Source organism: Cebus imitator, unplaced genomic scaffold, assembly GCF_001604975.1.
Source record: "Cebus imitator isolate Cc_AM_T3 unplaced genomic scaffold, Cebus_imitator-1.0 Scaffold24, whole genome shotgun sequence".
Taxonomy (NCBI): Eukaryota; Metazoa; Chordata; class Mammalia; order Primates; family Cebidae; genus Cebus; species Cebus imitator.
In genome coordinates this window covers 5,570,848-5,594,399 of record NW_016107339.1, presented here as the reverse complement: position 1 = coordinate 5,594,399, position 23,552 = coordinate 5,570,848, and the positions used below count along the sequence as shown (strand labels likewise).

Genomic DNA, 23,552 nt, shown 5'->3' with positions numbered 1-23,552 from the left:
CCAAATTGTAAAGACCATGGATGCTAGGAAGAACCTGCATCAACTATGGGGAAAAATAATCAGCTAGCATCATAATGGCAGTATCAAATTCACACATAAAATATTAAGCTTAATGTAAATGGACTAAATGCCCCAATTAAAAGACACAGATTGGCAAATTGGATGAAGAGTCAAGACCCATCAGTGTGCTATATTCAGGAGACCCATCTCACGTGCAAAGACACACATAGGCTCAAAATAAAGGATGGAGGAATATTTACCAAGCAAATGGAAGGCAAAAAAAAAAAAAGAAAAAAAAAAAAAAAAAAAGAAAAAAGCAGGGGTTGCTTTTTTCCTAGTCTGTGATAAAACAGACTTTAAACCATCAAAGATGAAAAGAGGCAAAGAAGGACATTATGTAATGGTAAAGGGATCAATGCAACAAGAAGAGCTAACTATCCTAAATATATATGCACCCAAAGAAGGAACACTCAGATTCATAAAGCAAGTTCTTAGGAACCTACAAAGAGACTTAGACTCCCACGCAATAATAGTGGGAGACTCTAAAACTCCATTGTCAATATTAGATCAACGAAAACAGAAAATTAACAAGGATATCCAGGATTTGAACTCAGCTCTGAACCAAGCAGACTTAATAGACATCTACAGAACCCTCCACCCCAAATCAACAGAATATATATTCTTCTCAGCACCACATCACACCTATTCTAAAATTGACCACAAAACTGGAAGTAAAACACTCCTCAGCAAATGCAAAAGAATGGAAATCATAACAGTCTCTGAGACTACAGTGCAATCAAATTAGAACTCAGGATTCAGAAACTCGCTCAAAACTGCACAACTACATGGAAACTGAACAACCTGTTCCTGAATGACTACTAGATAAATAACAAAATTAAGGCAGAAATCAAAAAGTTCTTTGAAGCCAATGAGAACAGAGACACAACATACCAGAATCTCTGGGCCACATTTAAGCAGTGTGTAGAGGGAACTTTATAGCACTAAATGCCCAAATGAGAAAGCAGGAAAGATCTAAAATCAACACCTTAACATCACAATTTAAAAAAAATGGAGAAGCAAGAACAAACAAATTCAAAAACCAGCAGAAGACAAGAAGTAACTAAGATTCAAGCAGAACTGAAGGAGATAGAGGCCCAAAAAACCTTCAAAAAAATTCATGAATCCAGGAGCTGGTTTTTTGAAAAGATCAAGAAAACAGATAGACAGCTAGCCAGACTAATGAAGAAATGAGAGAATAATCAAATAGAGGCAATAAAAAATGATAAAGGTGATATTACGACCGATCCCACAGAAACACAAACTACCATCAGAGAATACTATAAACCTCTATGCAAATAAAACAGAAAAATCTAGAAGAAATGGATAAATTCCTGGACACTTACACCTTCTCAAGATGAAAGCAGGAAGAAGTCGAATCCCTGAATAGATGAATAACAAGGTCTGAAAGTGAGGCAGTGATAGCCTGCCAACCAAAAAAAGTCCAGGACCAGATTATTTGACAGCCAAATTCTACCAGAGGTACAAAGAGGAGCCGGTACCATTCCTTCTGAAACTATTCCAAACCATACAAAAAGAGAGAATCCTCCCTAATTCATTTTATGAGGCTAACATTATCCTGATACTAAAACCTGGCAGAGAAACAACTAAAAAAGACAATTTCAGGCCAATATCCCTGACGAACATCAATGAGAAAATCCTCAATAAAATATTTGCAAACTGAATCTAACAGCACATCAAGAAGTTTATTCATCACAATCAAGTCAGCTTCATCCCTGGGATGCAAGGATGGTTCAATATACACAAATCAATAAATCCATCACATCAACAGAATCAAAGACAAAAACCACATGATTATCTCAATAGATGCAGAGAATGCCTTTGAGAAAATTCAATGCTTCATGCTAAAAACTCTCAATAAACTAGGTATTGATGGAACATATCTCAAAATAATAAAAGCTATTTATGACAAAGCCACAGCCAATATCATACTGAATGGGCAAAAACTGGAAGCATTTCCTTTGAAAACCTGCACAGACAAGTATGCTGTCTCTTACCACTACTATTCAACATAGAACTGGAAGTTCTGGCCAGGGCAATGAGGCAAGAGAAAGAAATAAACGATAGTCAAATAAGTAAAGAGGAAGTCAAATTGTCTCTATTTGCAGACAACATGATTGTATATTTAGAAGACCCCATCATCTCAGGCCAAAATCTGCTTGAGATGATAAGCAACTTCGGTAAACTCTCAGAGTAAAAAATCAGTGTGTAAAAATCACAAGCATTCCTATAAACCAATAACAAACAGAGAGCTAAATCATGAGTGAACTCCCATTCACAATTGCTACAAAGAGAATAAAATACCTAGGAATACAACTTACAAGGGATGTGAAGGACCTCCTCAAGTAGAGCTACAAGCCACCGCTCAAGGAAATGAGAGAGGACACAACAAATGGAAAAACATTCCATGCTTATGGTAAGGAAGAAACAGTATCATAAAAATGGCCATACTGCCTAAAGTAATCTATAGATTCAATGCTATCCCCATCAAGCTACTACTGACTTTCTTCACAGAATTGAAAAAAAAAAAAAAAAAAAAAAAAAAAAAAAAACCCGTAAATTTCATATGAAACCAAAAAAGAGCCCACATAGCCAAGAAAATTCTAAGCGAAAAAAACAAAGCTGGAGACATCATATTATCTGACTTAACACTATACTACAAGGCTACAGTAATCAAAACAGCATGGTACTGGTACCAAAACAGACATATAGACCAATGGAACAGAACAGAGGCCTCAGAAATAATGCCACACACCTACAACCATCTGATCTTTGACAAACCTGACAAAAACAAGCAAAGGGGAAAGGATGCCCTATTTAATAAAATGGTGTTGGGAAAACTGGCTAGCCATCTGCAGAAGGCTAAAACTGGATCCCTTCCTTATACCTTATACAAAAATTAACTCCAGATGAATTAAAGATTTAAATGTAAGATCTAAAACCATAAAAAATTCTAGAAGAAAACCTAGGCAATACCATTCAGGACACACACATTGGCAAAGACTTCATGACTAAAACACCAAAAGCAATGGCAACAAAATCCAAAATGGACTAATGGGATCTAATTTAACTAAAGAGCTTCTACACAGCAAAAGAAACTATCATCAGTGTGAAGAGGCAACCTACAGAATGAGAGAACATTTTTGCAGTCTACCCATCTGATGAAGGGCTAATATCCAGAATTTACAAAGAACTTAAACTTACAGAAAAAAAAAAAAATCAAAAAGTGGGCAGAGGACATGAACAGACACTTCTCAAAAGGAGAGATTTATGCAGCCAACAAACATATGAAAAAAAGCTCATCATCACTGGTCATTAGAGAAATGCAAATCAAGACCACACTGAGATATCATCTCAATCATTAAAAAGTCAGGAGACAACAGATGCTGGAGAAGATGTGTAGAAATAGGAATGCTTTTACATGGTTGGTGGGAGTATAAATTAGTTCAACCATTGTGGAAGAGTGTGGTGATTCCTCCAGGTTCTAGAACTGTAAATACCATTTGACCCTGCAATCCCATTACTGGGTATATACCCAAATAACCATAAATCATTCTAATATAAAGACACATGCACACGTATGTTTATTGCAGCAGTGTTCACAATAGCAAAGACTTGGAGTCAACCAAAATGCCCATCAATGATAGACTGGATAAAGAAATGTGACACATATACACCAGGGAACTATGCAGCCATAAAAAGGATGAGTTCATGTCCTTTGCAGGGACATGGATGAAGCTGGAAACCATCATCATTCTTAGCAAATTGACACAAGAACAGAAAACCAAACACCGTACGTTCTCACTCACAAGTGGGAGTTGAACAGTAAGAACACAGAGACACAGGGAGAAGAACATCATACACCAGGGCCTGTCAGAAGGTAGCGGGGCTAGGGGAGGGATAGCATTAGGAGAAATACCTAATGTAGATGACGGGGTGATGGATGCAGCCAACCACCATGGAATGTATATACCTATGTAAGCATGTTTCTGCACATGTGTCCCAGAACTTAAAGTACAATGAGAAAATAGTAATAATCCTATGAGTGTCCTCACCAAGGAACCAAGGAAAAAAATGAAGCAACTAGATTGTAAATGATAACTAGTTGATGAAACCTTATACTAAAACATAGCTTCATTTTTAAAACAAACCCTATTTAGATAAAGTGACTTGGTTTTCAGTGATCAGTATTTTTTTCAAATCTAAAAATATACTATTTCATGATAAAAGTTATAATACCTTTTTTAACTTGCAACTTCTTCTCAGGGTGAATTAGCAGACAGATGTATTCTTAGGCTGAATTAGTTGTTTTGAGGCCTGAAAGCGAGGGGAGAAGCCAAGGAATATTATAAGGACCTCCTTTTCTCTCCATCATTAACCTTGGCAGTATTTCTTATCTATGAAAAGAAGAGAAAACATAGGTATGGCAGTTACCCAAATCCTTGAAGCATGAAGGAAAATTAAAACTACTTGTGGCCAGGCACATTGGTTCATGCTGCAATCCCAATACTTTGGAAAGCTGGGACAGGAGGATCACTTGTGGCCAGGAGTTTGAGACCCACCTGGGGAACGTAGTAAGACCCCCAACTCAACAACAACAAAAATAGTCAAGCATGATACTGCCTGTAGTATCGGCTGTGCAGTAGGCTGAAGCAGGAGGATTGCTTGAACCCAGGAGTTGGAGGCTCTAATGAGCCATAATTGCAACACTGCAGTCCAGCCTGGGTGAGAGCAAGACACTGTCTCTAAAAAAATAAATAAATAAAACCACTTGCACCCCTAGGCTTTCATTTTCTCAGAACATCACCTCAAAAAAATGAGAATACATTTGACAGATAAGAAGTATGTCTCTTCCCTGTGTCATTTAGCTTGCAGACCATTTGAAAATGAGACTTGGAATCTTTGAAGAATAGTAAGCTCTCACTCATAAGTAACTTCAGCTTTGTGAACTGAATAGTGTGGTTTGTAACTTTCTAATCTTTGCTTTGTTATTTTATTTATCCTTTTAATTGTGTTATAAAAGTACTGAAGTGCTAGGCACTAAATAGTTCTGACTCAAATTAATCCTCTTCCCTCCTTGCCACTGTGAAAACTGAAATTCAGAGTTGGCTGACACACTTTGGATAACTTTCTTTCCCGTATCATCTCTTTCTTTTAGATACTACGTGATGGACAAAGAGTTTCTATGAATTTCTGCAACTAAATTTTTATTATGGTTCAGACAAAGCTGTTAAACTGCTGGTTGTTACCACCTGAAAAATAAAAATCCCTTTGCATTGTGAAATTGCATTGATACTTGTGCTTCTAGATTAAAGAGACTTAATTCAGAATTATGTATGTTGCTTTTTTATTGGTAGAAAATTACATATAACCTGCCATTCCTGTTATATATATGAGAATAGGGCTTGCTTGGAGGTTGAAGCAAAGAACTGAATAAAGGTTAAAAGTCTCCACTGCAGGTATTTATAGGACCTTGAACAGCAAAGAACCAAACTTATTCTTCTCCCAGGGAGAAATACTGGGTGGAATCTGAGAATGTGGTTATCTGATAAAGCTCAGTAGCTCCCTGATGTATGTGAGCACTGGTAAGCATGTTTTATAGGTTCTTTTTCCCAGTTTAAGTTCTGTTAAGACAAATACATCATTTTAAGCCTGGGCTGGAAAATGTCACCACTCTTTAATAATGATTATTAAAAAAAAGCATTTAATTATTGGTTTTACCTGTGATCACAAATGAACAGTTTAACTTTGTACTTTACTTGATTGACTATATAATACATAGGTATGTGTATATGTCCATGTGTTTTTAAAAATGTGTTTAGAATTACCATGGATTCAATAGCTCACTATAAAGGGAAGTTATATCCCAGGTTACAGGTTTATCTCAGATCTTCTTTTTATGGATCATGGCCAGCAGGTGGGAATAACGTTATGAATAAACATAGGATTAAAGTTATTGAAAAGTTTAAAAATTGTTTGACACAAGGCAAGAAACAGGGAATCCTGCAATTTACAATTGGCTTGTATTTTACCCCAATACTTATGCATGTCAGACTGATCACCAAGCTTTAAGTTCCCGGTGGCTATGTCATGACTGCTTAAAAGGCCTTTACTGGACACCAGCAGTTATCTACTCAGGCCCCCACAATCCCGTTTACAATATCTGTGCACCCTTCTGGGCTTTCATGTACTTCTGTTTCCAACCTCTATGGGATCAGGCTGAAGCCATTCTCCGTAGCCTGGGCCTGAAACCATGCCCTGTTGATTGGCATCTTCCCTCTCCCTGTCCTGCTTCTCCTCAAGTGTACTAGTCTTTCCTAGGAGCATTTCGTTAAAAACCAGTTGCATGGTGTAATTTGTCTCAGAGACGGCTTCTGGGGAGCCAGACCTAAGACAGAGCTGTTTTAAGGTAAAAATACACAGACCCCATCTGTTGGCTAGCTCTACTAAATGGGAAGTCCAGAGAACAAATGGGCACTGCAAAGTAAGTGTGGATGATTTTGATAGGTCTGGTGTGAAGCATTATACAGAAACCCCTATGGTTTTAATTGATAAAGAACAACTTTTAGAATTGCCCGAATGGACCAACTCCATCATACAAAAGCCCTGTCTGCCACAGCTGTTTCTTGCCTTTCCTTCCCTGTGTTCTTGTGGTTCAGCAACTCCAATGAAAAGCTGTATGTCTACTCTCTCCTTGTACTAATACTGCCCTAACTGTTTCAGTATAACCACTCATTACTAGGTTGAGCTTTGCTCTGGGAAGCCAGGATTTAGACAGGAAGCAGCAGTGGAGTTGGGTCTTTGGGGTAGATAAATCCATCAGAAAGCCTCTTGACTCTGACCAGTGCCCTGACACTTTTTTTGCCTCCCCTTGAGAAACTCTTTTTTCTGACTTCTCAACAGCTTCCTAGGGCTAGCTTATTTTTTGACCTCTGTCTTTTTATCGCCAGTGGTTTCAGATTACATTTTCTTTCCTGTTGTTCACTGTAATTTTTAAAAAGTCTATTGTACCTAGAAAATCTAGAAGGAAAATAAACCCTTTTCATGTTTTCAAAATGCATTGTGTGTATGTATCGGCCATGTGTATGCGTTCACACATACGTTTAGTAAGGTGGGATTGTGCTCAGAAAGAAAGATTTACTACTCGTACTAAAGGCAAGAGACAGCAAAAGGCTGTGCTTTACTTCCATGCCCCTTCCTCAGCCTTCTCTTTTTTAGTTAAATTCGTACAGAAAACATGTTAATCACGGAATTTTGTCCACAAAAGATTGAGTAAGAACCATTTCAATTTCAGTTTTTGATGTTTTGGCCCTGAGTTGGATCTAGTTCAAGAGTAAAGACAGAAAGATTTGTCTAGGCAGTGAGGCAATGAATTGGGAATTGGAAACATTGCTAAAGGCAGCCTTGACGCCAGAAGAGGTAGGGAAGGAGGGGAAAAACTGAAACCCTTAGTTATCACGCCAAACAACTAGTCCACGAGTCCTTCTTTTAAAAATAGCCAGACTCCTCGTTGTAAAACAAGAAGCAAGTTGAGTTGAGAGATCTCAAGCAGGACTAGTTGAGAGTGACCAGAAAAGAAGGATGACCACAAGCATGACACACAGCAGCCGGGGAAAAGGCATTTGGTGACCTGAAGCTATTAGTCTTGGGTGATGTGTGGAGGATACTCTGAGGCCACACACGAATCTGCCACACATGATGTCATTTCCAAGTCAGTCAGGAGCCTGCCGCCCAGGGCGTATTTCAGCCCTTGCTGCCTGTAGCAGGTGTTGGGAATGGAACATGTTAAAACAAGGGCCTGCTTAAGAGATCCACCACCTTTTCATTTGATTTAGATCAATGAATGGCTTTATGTTCTAGAATGTTTTTCCCTGTGGAAGTTTTGTACTTTGATGGACAGATTCTAACTGTTTTCTACTTAGAAGAAAACGGAATAGGTTTTATTCTTGAAAGGTACCTGTTGCTGGGATTCAAATTCCCAAAATAGAAGTTGCCATTCCCTTCCCATCTAAATGATCTCAATTGAAAATGGGAGTTTGAGGCAAACCTAAGCTTTACTGCAGATAGATTTTTTGGTTCTCTTTTTCAAAGAGCAGAAAATTACACATAATGCAATAATTGTGTGTTTTTTTCTTGCTTTTGTTTTTTTTGTTGTTGTTTTTTGCCATGAAGATAAAATTACTAAGGAGGAAAGGCTCTATGAGAAAATATAAATACTCTTGTAAAGAACACAATTAGAAGAGGGTAATGCAAGACACATCAATATATTGCCATCTGTAGTAATCATTAACTTGTTTCTCTTGCTGTTTGTTTATGATTCAAAAAGTAGTATCCTTTTACAAGAATTCTGAATCACAACAGATAAATAAATCATCAGATTGGAATACAGATAGAATACTGAAGAATAGCATCATTCAAATGATGGGAAGAGGAGCAGTATCTTGTAAAAGATCTTACAGAGAAAAGCAGCAAGAATGTGGAAACCAGCAGGAAATCTACACAGGTGTTTGATTTGTTTAGATAAGTCAAGAAAACAACTAATTACAAATCATAATTATGAATATTTCTTTATGCCAGAAACTATAGTAATTAAGTCCTTTGCAAATATAATCTCACTTAATCTCCACAACATGCCTATATGTCACATTATTATCTCATTTATAAATAATCAAGTTAAAGAGCTTAGCATATCTCACTGCTAGTTACAGGAGTTGATTTTTGAGTAACAGAGTATTGGGTTTGAACAGCTAGTAAAGATGAACTGTAATAATATGAATACCTAAGAAGTCAGATGTTTGGTTGATGTATGAGGGAAAATTTTAAACAAAAATATGCTGAAAGTATAGTGGAGCAACTGAAACATGAAAGCCATTGGTATGAAAGACAAAGTTTTCTAGGCAGAAGGAATTACAACTAGAAAATAAAACTGTTTGGAATGAGGCTAAAAACATGGTATAGTGACAAAAAAAGCAGACTGGAACTCAAAGAAACTTGTGGACAGAGTGAGTTTAGGATTTCAGAAGCTGAGTACTTCCTGATAAATGAAGGTTCAGGGTGTGACCCCAAGCAGGTTAATACATACTAACTTTATTGTATGTCTGTTTTCCCTTTGTGAGGACAATGAAGCAAATATTTATTAGTACCTAGTTTATATTCATATTGGACTAAATTATTGACTTTTAAAACTGGACATTAATTATTATAGTAATTAATCATGTAACAGATTCAATTAGAGGTAAGTCTTGGTGAATAATGATTTTGGAAGTCTATTAAATTTCACTTTCACTTTGTTCTATTTTGTTAACCATGCACTGATGTTTCCCTCCTGAGAGGTATTTAAGTGATAGAGGAACAAACAGACTTCTCATTTCCTTTTGGTTAAGTAAAATATAATATCGTAAAATTATTTTATTGAGGGGGCACTTGTAAAAAAATTATAATATGGAATTTTTGTTGATTACAATTTAATTTCCAAGAAGGTATGAGGAATCTCACGCAACTTTAGTTTGTTTTTTGTTTTGAGATGTGGTCTGCCTCCCAGGCTGAAGTACAGTGGCATGGTATTGGCTCACTGCAGCCTTGAACACTCAGGCTCAAGTGATCCTCATACCTCAGGTTCCCAAATTGCTGGGATTACCATGCCCAGCTAATTTTTAAAATTTGTTTTGTAGAGACAAGATCTTGCTATTTTGCCCAGGCCCATCTCAACCTTCTGGGCTCAAGTGATCCTCCTGTCTTGGCCTTCAAAATGCTGGGTTTATAGGTGTGAGACACTATGCCTGGCCTGAAACATTTTTCATGCTTATTTTTCTGAGTTACCATGTCCAGGGTGTAATAGAAAGATGCTGTATACATATTTAATATTTTAATTTACTTTCTAAAATATACAATGGAATTGAAATTAATTTGAATATTTATGTTTTAGGTTTTCTCACTGATTACATAGCATGCATATATATATATATATATATATATATCTCCATTATATATATTTCGGGGGTTACTACTCTCTGCTCATCTCCAACCAACAAATGAAATGAAGCAAAAAAGAAAGAACACTCACTGCCTCCACTTAGTTAATTTTGACTATATTAAATGATTGGCTATCTGGGCCATTTTCCATTAATTTTTTAGGATAAAAATTCAACAGATAAAAACAATCTAATTCATTTTTTATGGTATAATTTTCAAAGGTTCACTCTAAAGTTATATTATTCTATATTTTGCTTTTTCAACAAAATATCTGATGTATACAAATATACATACTATATTTGTAAATTATAAAAGCATGGTAAATAATATAAACAACATGTACCTCGTACCCACCTTAAAAAATTAAACATTGGTTCCATGTTCTTCACATGTACCCCAAAACCTAAAATGCAATTAAAAAAAAATAAACCTCACCATGCCCCCCCCAAAAAAAATTAAACATTATCTTTAACTTCTAAAATAATTTGTGCTTCTTTCTGCTGGTCTTATCCCCTTGCCTCCCTGTCAGAGGTAATCACAATAAAAAAAATGTTTAATTATGAAATATCATAGCATATACATCAATATAGTAACCTTCCCTTACTTATTTTTACACTCCCTATCATGTATCTGAATTTCATCTGTTTTGACACATTGAGCTGCTCGCTTTTCTTATCCTGAGGTGTAGCTAATCTGCTGTATGAATAGAAATAGTGTACAGGTCTATTCTTCTGTAGATGGATACCTTGATCCATGCTTTCGTTGTTACAAAGACTGTTGTTAATAATGCTCTTGCGCATGCCTAATACTGTCCACATCTGCATGAGTTTCTTTATGGTCTATTATCTAGAAATGAAATTGTGGGCCTTATAATAACCAGGAGCTTAACTTCAGTAGAAGTTACCAAAAAGTAATACTAATTTTTACTCCCACCTCGATGTATAAGAGTTTTCTGTTCTACATCTTCATCAATGGTTGTTACTGTTATATATTTTTAGATGAAAAGTAGAATCCAAAAGTAATTTTGATTTTTTTTCACTAATTGCCCTAGTTAGAATTTTTTTGTTTATTGGTATAAATGTTTCCTTTTCTGTGAAACATCCATCTTATCTTAAAATATGACTTTTTCTTACTGAATTGTTGGAGTTCTTTATATTTGAATGATATTAACCCTTTGTCTTATTTGTAACTTGTCTTTTTGTTCTTTTTACAGTGACTTTTGATGAACAAATGTTCTTAGTTTCAAAGCTTTTTGTCTTATGTAAAAAATATTTTTCTACATTAAGGACATCAAAATATTTTTCTTTTCTCTTGTAAAGTTTTGCTTTTCAGATTTAAGCCTATGATCTACTGGTAATTAATTCTTGTATAGGGTATAAAATGTAAATTCGAATTCTTTATAAGTAAGAGTCAACAATTGTCCTGGCTCATTCATTGATTTGTCATTTCTGTCTCCGCTGAATGACAACGACATGTGTGCCTCAGGTATACTCTAACTGCAGGGTCTTTGCACTGGCTTTGGCCTTTCCTGAAGTTCTCTTCCCTCTGGCAGTGACATGCTACCTTCTGTAATTCCTTCAGCCTTTTTCTCTAAAGTCATTTTTTCAATAAGGCCACATATGGCTATTTATATTTAAAAATCAATACTTTTCCAAACTTTTGCAATCCCAAGTCCCTTTTTTTCCAATGCTCTTGTGACTATTTGAATTTGTATATACCTATATTATTTATCTTATTGTGCCTCTCTCCCACTGAAACATAAACACAATAAGGAAAATGATTTTTGTTGGTTTTATTTACTGCTAAAACTCCAAAACCTAGGAAAATGCCTAGCACATAATCAGTGCTCAGTAATACAAATTGAGCGAGTCGATGAATGAGCATATTACATTTGAAAATGGATCTGCTTGGCTGGCTTCCGATCTGCTGCACTGGCCTATTGCTCTTTCTCCGGGTGAGTGCCAGGACCTTAACCGATAGCTATAAAATAAGGCTTGATGTTTAGTAGGGCATGGCGTCTACACGTTCTCCTTCTTTAAGGGTGGTTTATCTATAATTGATAACTTCTTCATCTATGTAAATTTTATAATCATGCTATCAAGTCTTATTGAAAACACTATTATACTTTATTCACATGGCATTGACTCTGTAGTTAAATTTCAAGAAAACAGGCACTTAAAAATTATTTTTAATCTTCCTATCCATAAAAATAATATGTCTTAGCTTTTTCTTTATTGTCTTTAAATATATTGTATATATGATCTCTATAAGGTTGTGTATTCTTTGATAAATGCTTATTCTTTCATATATTCTATTAAATCAGGTCTTTAAACATTGACATTATGTATTCTAAAAATTAAATAATATGAATTTTTAAATAAAGGTAAATTTTTGAGAGAAGTTAGTCATTGTAATTAATCAGAAATTTTCCATTTAGCTGTGAGATGAAAGCATTAAAAGTGAACTTAATAAAACTACTGAGAAAGCTTAAGGAAAAAAACAACTTTGCTCTTACTTGTAACTTTTCTCCCACTATAAAGCTTTATATAACCCATCTCCAACAACATTCATTATTTCCTCCCTTGTGTTTCTAATTATGACTGTTTTACAGCAATTATCATAATATCGTGTTGTGTAGTAATTATCTCTACATACATTTGTCATCCCCACTAGATTGCACACTCATTGAGACCAAGAACTTTATCTTGTCTTTTTATCCTCAGGCTTAGTCACAGTGCCTGCCATGGACTACATGCTTATAATGTAGTCATTATAAGCTGATGGGCATTAAAATTGGGCATCCAACAGAGATAACAGAATCTACTTTTTTAAAAAACTTCAAAAATTACATAGAAATTGGCCTGTCTGATAATCCCTTTCTTCTGTGTCCTCTTTCCCTTTAGGTAAGTGTCCCATTCTCTCCTGTTTCTCCTCCAACACTCATCTCTTCAGGCTCCTTTGTTGGATCTTTTTTCTCTGCCATCCCTGAAGACATCAGCACTTCCCCAGTAATCTCACTGTAGCCCCGTTTCTTCTAACGTTACTCAAAGCCTACTACATATCATACACTTCTATGTCTTCAGTTATACAATAATTCTTAAATGTATAACCTCAATACTGACACATTTTAAAACTCCTGAACCTTATTCCAAATTTTCTATATATCTACTACATGTATCATAAAACCTGCAATTAGCATATAAAATTTAATGTTCCTGATATGAACTCATTAATTCCCTTGTCCACACATCCTTCTAAAATTTGCCATGCTTCCTTTGTTCATATGATGGTCTAGGTTGTCACTATTCATTCAGTTACCCAGATGAGAAGAATGAGCCTTTCTGGGGCCTTATTTCAAACAGATAATGCTGGCTTAAAAGACTGTATCCTAAAAATGTCCCCAGTATCTCCTTCAGTCTTCCAGTTGTTATAGGCTGAATTAGGTCCTGTATTTTTCAGCTGGACTATTACAAAATGACACTTCTTAATTTGTCTTTTTGACTCCAGATTGACTTTCTTCAAGTTCTTATCTAAATTATTTTTCTAAAATATACATTTCTTGACGTATAAAGTTGAATGTTTCTTTTAACATTGCTAAAAGGGGAAAAGTCCAAACTCATTAGTACAGCAGACAAATCATTTGTATGCCCCAATCTATCTTGCCACTTTCATCTCTTCCACATATATTCCCTATTCAAACCAAAATTTTAAATGTCTCCTGACATCACATTCTTTCATACATTTATATGGGCTGTTTCTGTTCTATCATTTTCCCCTTTCTATCTAAATAACTCCTACTCATCCAGCTCAAATATTATCACTCATTTGAAGTCTTCCAGGATACACAGAAAATGAGTAACCAACCCCTCTCCTCTGTTTCCAAGTGCTTATATCATTATTTCAATACTTGCTAATTTGAATTAAAATCTATTTATATGTTTGTCTACTCTTCTTTATTCTGGGTTATTTTCTGAAGGTCAGAACCGTTTGCTTTTGCATTATTTTATCTGCCCAAACCGTTGGGTTATGTATCCATCCTTGAACAAAATTCTGCAGAGATGCAGGAAACATCTTTTGTCCACATAGAGGGCATCTGTCCCCCTTGTCAGCACTAATGAATTCCATCCTTCTTGCAGGCCTACATGATCAGCTTCTTCCTTATAACTTTATCAAACTGCCTAGCCACCTCGATTTTCTTTAATTCCTTGTTTTCAGTTATTTACCATATAACTAATCTCTCTACAATCAATACAGTATATTCTATGGATTATATATTTCATCATGATCATAAGCACTTGGACATACAGCATAGGAGTCTTATAATTTCTCCTATTTGGCCCTCAGTACCTGGAAGATAATGGTGTCTGAAAACTACAATATTATTATGGATTCTGAATATGCTTGGCTTTAAGTATTTTGCATATATTATTTCATTTAAACTTCCCAGTCTTTTTCAAGATACAAACAATAATGGATGCACTATTCCTGAAGGCCAATCCACGCCTATCCATCTCAATATTTCCATTCCAACACACCTTCTTTTCTTTTCTTTGGGGACAGAGTTTCCCTCTCTCACCCAGGCTGGAGTGCAGTGGCACAAGTATAACTCACTACAGCCCCAACCTACTGGGCTCAAGTGATCCTCTCATCTTAGCCTTTCAACTAGTTGGGCCTACAGGTGTGTACCACCATGCCCAATGTATATATATATACACATTTAATTTTGCAGAGATGGGGTCTTGCTATGTTGCCCAGCCTGGTCTTGGACTCCTGGCTTCAAGTGGTTTCCCACCTTGGCGTCTCAAAGTACTGGGATTACAGGCCTGAGCTACTGTGCTAGGAAGGGATATCTTATTGCTTTAGGACCAACTTTTGCTCTCCATTTTCCATGCTCGGCCATCCCCTTTATCACCTATTTGAACCCTGTGTTGTTTTTAATGTACTCCTTTGTAGATTTATATGATAAAGTGAAAATAGCTATGGAAACTCTTGCCAAGGCATGTTATACAGTATATGGCCCTTTCCTGTGGAATGTATAGGAGTAGTTTGAAATTTGGCTTAGCAGCCTCACACTTGATCCATGATTTGTTTTTCTTAAGAGTTAACGTCACTATCCCAGAGGTGCATAGGCGGCCAGATTATTTTGCCAGGTTATGAACACAAATCTGTAGCACTAGGACATTTCCTTGATTGTGATTGCCATTTTATGTTCGCTTATTTTGAGCCAAGATTCCTTTAAAAAATGCAAATTATTATCCAGAAAGATCTGGAGAAATGATTTAGAAAGTTTACTTAAAAGACAGGAAATTTAGCAACAGAAGAAGGCGAAAAATGTAGTTTTAGCTGTCATATATTATTTTCATGATGGAAGGAATTATGTATTCCAAGAAAAGGGAAGCAACTCTCACTAAGAGTACCCCGTAGATTTCGGAGGAAGTGACATGATCCTAAATCATGTCCTTGATGGCAAAATATTATTTAGAAAGCCTAATTTTTAAATGGAATAGTTTTTGTGGTCAAATATGAGCAACAATAATCCTTTACCTATAAACTTTAATTTATTGATGTCAGGTATTTTGGATGAGTGTACATTTTTAGGAACCAAGATTACTTTTCTTTAGATGTGTTATTTAAAACACATATAGAAATAACTCGTTATATTTCAAAATGGCACAAATATTCTACACATAACAATCTCTTCTTTGGAGATTTTCTTAAATTTAAAGAAATACAAAAAGGCAATATAGCTGCAAAAGAACAGAGGTGTTTTGGATTGCCAACAGATGGAAAGCTTTAAATACTTCTAGAAACCATAGGGTACACTGAAGTGCATGGAATAGAAAAACTAGAGGAGTATGAGGTCAAATACTGGAAAAGGTCTAGAATTACGGTCTGCACCTATAATGATGGATGAAGAAAGCAGAAAACATGGGACCAGTCGGGCTGAAAACATGGTGACTGATGACTGAGAAGAAGAAACTTTGTTGTATCTTAAGATACAAACACATTATTTATAGAAAACAAAGGCAAAGAAATATAGAAAAACATGGTTTATATATGTACAGGACAAAAATAAGACAGAATTTCAAGCAGTTGATGAATAAGAAAAGCTAGTTTGCTTGAAGCTAAAAAATTCTCTTTTGAACGAGCCAAGATTTGTAGTATTGAAAACATAAAGAAGTCTAATTCTGTCACATTACCCAGCCAGCAGACAAAAAATATTAATAAAATTGAAACTACAATACCATTGTTTATTAGCTTTCAAATTTTAGAGTCACTCATAAACAAAGTCTGGAGAAATGAGTTGCAGTTAAAAGAATATTTCAGCTAGAAAGTTTTTGGACATTTAAAAGTATAAATGGGCCGGGTACAATGGCTCATCCCTGTAATCCCAGAAGTTCGGGAGACCAAGGTGGGCAGATCACTAGAGGTCAGGAGTTTGATACCAGCCTGGCCAACATGGTAAAAATACAAAAATTAGCCAGGCATAGTGGTGTGTGCCTGTAATCCCAGCTACTGGGGAGGCTAAGGCAGTAGAGTTGCTTGAGCCTGGGAGGTGGTGGTTGCAGTGAGCTGAGATCAAAGCCTTTGCGCTCTAGCCTGGGCAACAGAGCAAGACTCTGTCTCTAAATAAGTAAATAAATACATAAATAAAAGTGTAAATGTAGCTGAGATAATCTGAGAATTGGAAAATTGAAGGAAAAAAGAAAAAAAAAATGAGTAACTTTAATCAGGGTATTTGAGACCCTGATTCAAATTAAGGGAACCAAATATAAATGTGGAAACATACTATGTAAGGTTATAAAATAACAATAGAATATTTAAATGAATAAAAACTGTTAAAGTCTATGTAGAGAAGTATGGAAAAAAGACAAAAAATGTGACAGAATATATAAATTCTCATCTTTCTCAGTGCCTAGAGATTTAGATATATTAGCGTGTTATTTAGAGCTTTGATGTCAACCAGCAGGAAAAAGGTCCTAACAGTAAATAAATGCTTTAAATATTGACTTCTGGACTGGGAAGGTTAGAGAAGAGAGTTTTGTTTTTCATCTGAAGTGCTTTTGTACCCTTGTATTTGTTGCTATCTGTGCATTCTTTGATAAGAAAATTTGAAACTGGAAATGTTAAGATACTATATTCTAAGAGCCCCTATGGAAGAAGACTTGAAGTAATAGGTGGTGTTCCAACAAAATAACCTCTTAAATCAGTATTTCTCAATGTGCTTGCTCATGGAAAACTATTTGGAGTTTACAACCCCCTTTGGGCCATGTAAACAGTCGTTTAAATGGTTACAGTTTATATTTTAGTTTATATACCTTATATAAACTAAATAGTAGCTATATAGTAAGCCACCAATCGCCCAACAGCACTGTATTTTGGGTCTTTCAAAAAATTGTACAAATGTTTGAAATGGTAGACATAAAAGTGTTAAAAATACAACCAAAAGGTGACTGTACCTACATGGTTAAGAGAAGTTCTATGGTGCTGGCTTAGCTTCACCTGTGGTTCCGGTGGACTTAATCTTTAAGGTTTTTGGAAATATCAAGTACCCTTGACTTTATCCTTCCTTGACCTCCACAACTGAGAACCTCTTGCTGAACACTTGACCTTTATTATACCTTTCCAGCTTCTGACTTAGTCCACTTTTACATTAGTCTCTTTAACTTAAGTTCTTGAGAAGGGCCCATGAGTGAAAAATAGGCAGAGTAGAGAGAAAAAAAAAAAAATGGAGAAAGAGAACTAGTGCTTTAGTAATTTGGTGGGAATTAAAAATAGCCTACACTGTAATAAAAGCAAGTCAGTTGTTAGAGATACTTTATAATAGCCCTTGTTTAATTTCAAGTTGCTCTGGTTTAGTTTTCTCCATCAGTTTTTGTTTTTATTTAATGTGTATGCATTTCTGCCTTGTGATTTGCCAACTGCCAAAAAAATCCAGATTCAGATCCAGTTTACAGATAGAGTTTAGAAGTTTACCAACCCCACACAATTGCAGTCAGTGTGATGTGTAGGAAGAATACTGGATTTTAATAAACCTGGATATCGATCTTAGACCTATAATATATAGGTTACCATGGCAAATCATGCATCCTGGTTTTTCCTCAGTTTCCATTTCTGTAAAATGAGGATAATGCTATATCCTTATTAGACTGTTTGGCTACAAAATTATTAATTGGTGGAAGAGAAGGCACTGGTATTTTGGAAACATTTGGTGAAAAAATTTTAATCTAAGAAAGGTGATTCTATTACTAGTGTTTTGAGCAATGCTTCTTAGTCATCCCCAAGGAGCATTTTAAATACTGAGCTGAATCAGCATTGTATTGGGGCCCTGGCTCTGTACCTTTAACAAGCTTCCCAAGGTGATTCTCAGTGTACAGCCAGTGTTGAGAATAGTCAGCTTATATACTTGGTAAGCATTTTAAAAGCTAGATTGTTAATTTTACTTTATAAGCATGAAGATTATTTTGGATATTTACATCAAGGCTCCAAAACATAGTCACCTTCAGATAACAGTGCAATTTTTCTACAAAGCTGAACAATGTGACTTCAACCAAGAATTATATCTTGGACCAGCTTTTTCTCCTTAAAATGACTGAGAGTTAACTGGGGTGGCTGTTTTCACATGTCTAATTACTTTTTCTAACAATAAATCTTCATTGAACCCTCTCTGTCATCAGACACTTAAGATAAATATAACATCTTATATGACAAACCTACAGCCAATATCATACTGAATGGGCAAAAGCTGGAAGAATTCCCTTTGAAATCAGGCACTAGACAAGGATGCCCTCTCTCACCACTCCTATTCAACATAGTATTGGAAGTTCTAGCCAGAGCAATCAGGCAAGAAAATGAAATAAAGGGTATTCAATTAGGAAAGGAGGAAGTCAAACTGTCTCTATTTGCAGATGACATGACTGTGTATCTAGAAGACCCCATAATCTCATCCCAAAATCTTCTCAAACTGATAAGCAACTTCAGCAAAGTCTCTGGACACAAAATCAATGTGCAAAAATCACAAGCATTCCTATATACCAATAACAGACAAACAGAGAGCCAAATCAAGAGTGAACACCCATTCACAATTGCTACAAAGAGAATAAAATACCTAGGAATACAACTAACAAAGGATGTAAGGGACCTCTTCAAGGAGAACTACAAACCACTGCTCAATGAAATAAAAGAGGACACAAACAGATGGAGAAACATTCCATGCTCATGGTTAGGAAGAATCAATATCGTGAAAATGGCCATACTGCCCAAAGTAATGTATAGATTCAATGCTATCCCCATCAAGCTACCAATGACCTTCCTCACAGAACTGGAAAAAGCCACTTTAAACTTCATATGAAATCACAAGAGACCCTGCATAGCCAAGACAATACTAAGTAAAAAGAACAAAGCCAGAGGCATCACACTGCCAGACTTCAAACTATACTTCAAGGCTACAGTAATCAAAACAGTATGGTACTGGTACCAAAACAGAGACATAGACCAATGGAACAGAACAGAGACCCCAGAAGAAACACCACACATCTACAACCATCTGATCACTGACAAACCAAGCAAAAACAAGCAATGGGGAAAGGACTCCATGTTTAATAAATGGTGTTGGGAAAACTGGCTAGCAATTGTGCAGAAAGCAGAAACTGGACCCCTACCTGTCACCTTACACTAAAATTAACTCCAGATGGATCAAAGATTTAAACATAAAACCTAACACCATGAAAACACTAGAAGAAAACGTACGTAAAACCCTCCAGGACATAGGCACAGGCAAGGACTTCATGACTAAAACACCAAAAGCAATGGCAATAAAAGCCAGGATAGACAAATGGGATCTAAATAAACTCCAGAGCTTCTGTTCAGCAAAAGAAACCATCATTAGAGTGAATCGGCAGCCAACAGAATGTGAAAAAATTTTTGCAATCTACCCATCTGACAAAGGGCTAATATCCAGAATCTACAAAGAACTAAAACAGATATGCAAGAAAAAAACAACCCCATTCAAAAGTGAGTGAAGAATATGAACAGACACTTTTCAAAAGAGGATATATATGAGGCCAACAAACATATGAAAAAATGCTTATCATCACTGGTCATTAGAGAAATGCAAATCAAAACCACACTGGGAGAGATCATCTCACGCCAGTTAGAATAGTGATCATTAAAAAATCGGGAGACAACAGATGCGGGAAAGGATATGGAGAAATAGGAACATTCTTACACAGTTGGTGGGAGTGTAAATTAGTTCAACCATTTGTGGAAGACAATGTGGCAATTTCTCAAGGATCTAGAAATAGAAATTCCATTTGACCCAGCAATCCCACTATTGGGTATATACCCAAAGAACTACATATTGTTCTACTATAAAGACACATGCACACGTATGTTCATTGCAGCCCTGTGTACAATAGCAAAGACGTGGAACCAGCCCAAATGCCCATCAATGATAGACTGGACAAAGAAAATGTGGTACATATACACCATGGAATACCTCGCAGCCATAAAAAACGATGAGTTCATGGCCTTTGTAGGGACTTGGATGAATCTCGAAACCATCATTTTCAGAAAGCCAAGCACTGTATATTTTGACTCACAGGTGGGTGTTGAACAATAAGAACACGTGGACTCAGGAAGAGGAGCATCACACACAGGGCACAGTTGGGGGGGTTAGGGGAGAGACAATGAGGGGTGGGGAGGGATAATATGGGGAGAAATGCCAGATATAATATGCATCTAAAGTAAAATAAATTTAAAAAAGAAAAAAACACATCTCACCTCTTCTGCAATTTAGGGAGGGGAAAATATAAGCATATTATTTGAATAGCAGATGGTAAATGAATGGCACTAGAATTTATAGGGTGCTATGAAGACTTGAAGAAGTGTATTAGCTTTGCCGACTGAGAGACTAGAGGAAGTCTTGCTGGAAGCAATTGCATTTTGAGGGATAGACAGGAATTACACAACTGATATACAGTTGATAAAGACTGAAGAAATGCAGAAGCCTTTGAAAAGAACAGGAGACAATAAAATACACTGGATTATTTACGGCACTGCCAGCAGGTCTATACTACTGCAGCAAAATGTCTGGGGCACATAGTAATGGAAAATGAATAGAAAAATGTAGACCTGGGCTAGTTCTTGGAAGGCACTGTTTGGCAAAGCAAAACGTCCCTTGTGGCTTGAATTCCACTTCACTGGCTAAGGGAAAGAGGCATACAAGGCATGTATGGTGGCAAGAAGAACATAAATTAGTGAAAGAATACTTCAGTGCCAGGAGAAGTAGAATATCTCAAGAAAATGTCCACCTTAGCCAAAACACAGAACAAAAGAAATTGATGAATGCCAAATAACAAGCATTGAAGGGACCTTCTGTAGGGAACTGGTGGATAAATACTGATATGTAAATCAGCACAGAAATAATACGTGTGTGTGCATACACACACACAAATGTATATATTTGCATACATATATACACATTTGCATTTTTAACAAAACATAAAAACAAGGATATTCTTATGTGCTAAATTTCATATATATGTATTATCTTGGAATTTTCATGCAGAAAATATTAAAAAGATAACCTACAGAGAAGGAATTTATATAAGATTCATTCCACACATCATTATGCTTTTCAAAAGGCATTAAATGGTGACTGAAACAAAAGAATATACAATAAATCGAGGAAAAAGTGTACAGCTTAAATATTGCCCACAATTTGTCTTTTATAATCAACCAAACAATTAAAACTGGAATAATCATTTATGTTGTTCTTACCAATGTGCCATTGTTTAATGTTTTTTCCTACAGACTTCATAACTTTAATTTTGTGACACTTCAAAAATATTTAATTTATTATTTGGAGTCTGGTTACTAATAATCTGCCGTTAATTGGTGCACTACTTATTTCAATTCTATTCTCCTCATCTCTGAACATTTTAATTTCTTTGAGCTCCTTTCTTCTTCCTAGACCCTTGAGGATCACAAAATTCTTTGAGGCTAAAACTGATCACGTGAAGAATCGGGGCAGGCAAGAAACGATCTCAGTAATTCATTTATTGTTTGAACTTTTCCTGTTAGCCACTTAGACAGGAAAACCAATTTTAATGATTTTCCATTAACCAGGACATCCTAGCATTCATGCCTGAGTAAAATTTCCCAGTTGTTACTAGATTCTTGTATCATCCGTTCCATTTATTTTAAGTTGAATATTGCCCTTTCAAAAAAGAAATGCTGAAGTTCTAACCTACAGTACATCAGAATATGACTTTGTTGGTAATAGAGTCTTTACAGAGATACTCGAGTTAAAATAAGATCATTAGGGTAATTCGATATGATTGGTAACTTTATAAAAGGAGAAACTTGGGCACAGAGACAGAGATACACAGCAAGAATATAATGCAAAAAAGGGAGAATTTGAATGAGGCATCTACAAGACAAAGGTCACCAAAGATTGTTGGCAAAACAGCAGAAGTTAGGAATGGCAAGGAAGGATGCTCCTCTACAGGCTTCAGAGGAAGCATGGATTTGACAGCACCTTAATTTCAAATTTCTAGCCTCCAGACCTGTGAGATGATAAATTTCGGATGTTTTAAGCCACTGAGTTTGCAGTATTTTGTTATGACAGTCCTAGAAAACACATGATTAAAATACTTAAAAATAAATACAAAAAGGCCAACTAACATAGGACTTCTGCATCTTTACTTTTTTCCAAACCTGGGCATTAAAAAAAGTAACTAAATGAACAAAGCCCTCCCTTTAATAGCACCAGGATTTCATAAAAAAAATTTTAATAGTAAAGTAAGAAGGATGTATTGTAGAATAAGAGAAAATTCTTAAAATTTAGCCACATGTAATTTATGTACTGAAGTATATTGTCTTTACCTTCATTGTCACATCACAGTACAGCAGCTTTCGACATCTGACCCACGTTTCAATGACTTGTCCAAGAACCAGGTGCACTGTGGAATTCTGATACAGCTGGTAAAAAAATAGATTTCTGGAATATATTTCCTTCTTCAATCAATAATGCCTATTGTCTAGGACATCCCTTGAAAATGGAATCCCAGTTCCAGAGTTGTGCAATTGATAACCAGAATTAGACTTTATTCAGAGACCGGTCCTGAACATCATTGAGAAACGTGGCTTCTCTTTGTGGCAATAGGTATCATAGGCATTCATTGCCTTGGAAAGAGATTTTGTTATGTAAGGACGCTAGAAACAGGATTCTAATCAAAGCAGAAAGGAATTAAGAGTGAAACTAAGACTCTAAGTGCTGATGACAAGGTCTCTCCAGTGTTCAAATTAAACAATGAGTTTTCAACATAAATATTAAGACAATCAGGCATCATTTATTCTTTTCTAAAATATGCAATCCTTATCAAAATACCAATGATATTTTTCATAGAAATAGAAAAAATGAGAACACATGGACACAGGGAGGGGAGCACTACACACTGGGGTCAGTTGGGGGGAAATAGGGGAGGGAGGGTGGGGGG

At 35.9% G+C, this 23,552-nt stretch overlaps 1 protein-coding gene and 1 long non-coding RNA gene across 5 annotated transcripts in view; one reads left to right on the top strand and one right to left on the bottom strand.

Moving 5' to 3' along the window:
• Window positions 1-23,552, top strand: part of ZNF385D (zinc finger protein 385D) — a 691,222-nt gene that overhangs the window by 516,106 nt on the left and 151,564 nt on the right. The gene's annotated exons all lie outside the window — the stretch shown is intronic.
• Window positions 1-23,552, bottom strand: part of LOC108299943 — a 55,711-nt gene that overhangs the window by 4,919 nt on the left and 27,240 nt on the right. The window contains exon 2 of the long non-coding RNA XR_001823173.2: window positions 4,318-4,475. This is a non-coding gene — a long non-coding RNA (uncharacterized LOC108299943). The remainder of the gene's footprint in view (window positions 1-4,317; window positions 4,476-23,552) is intronic.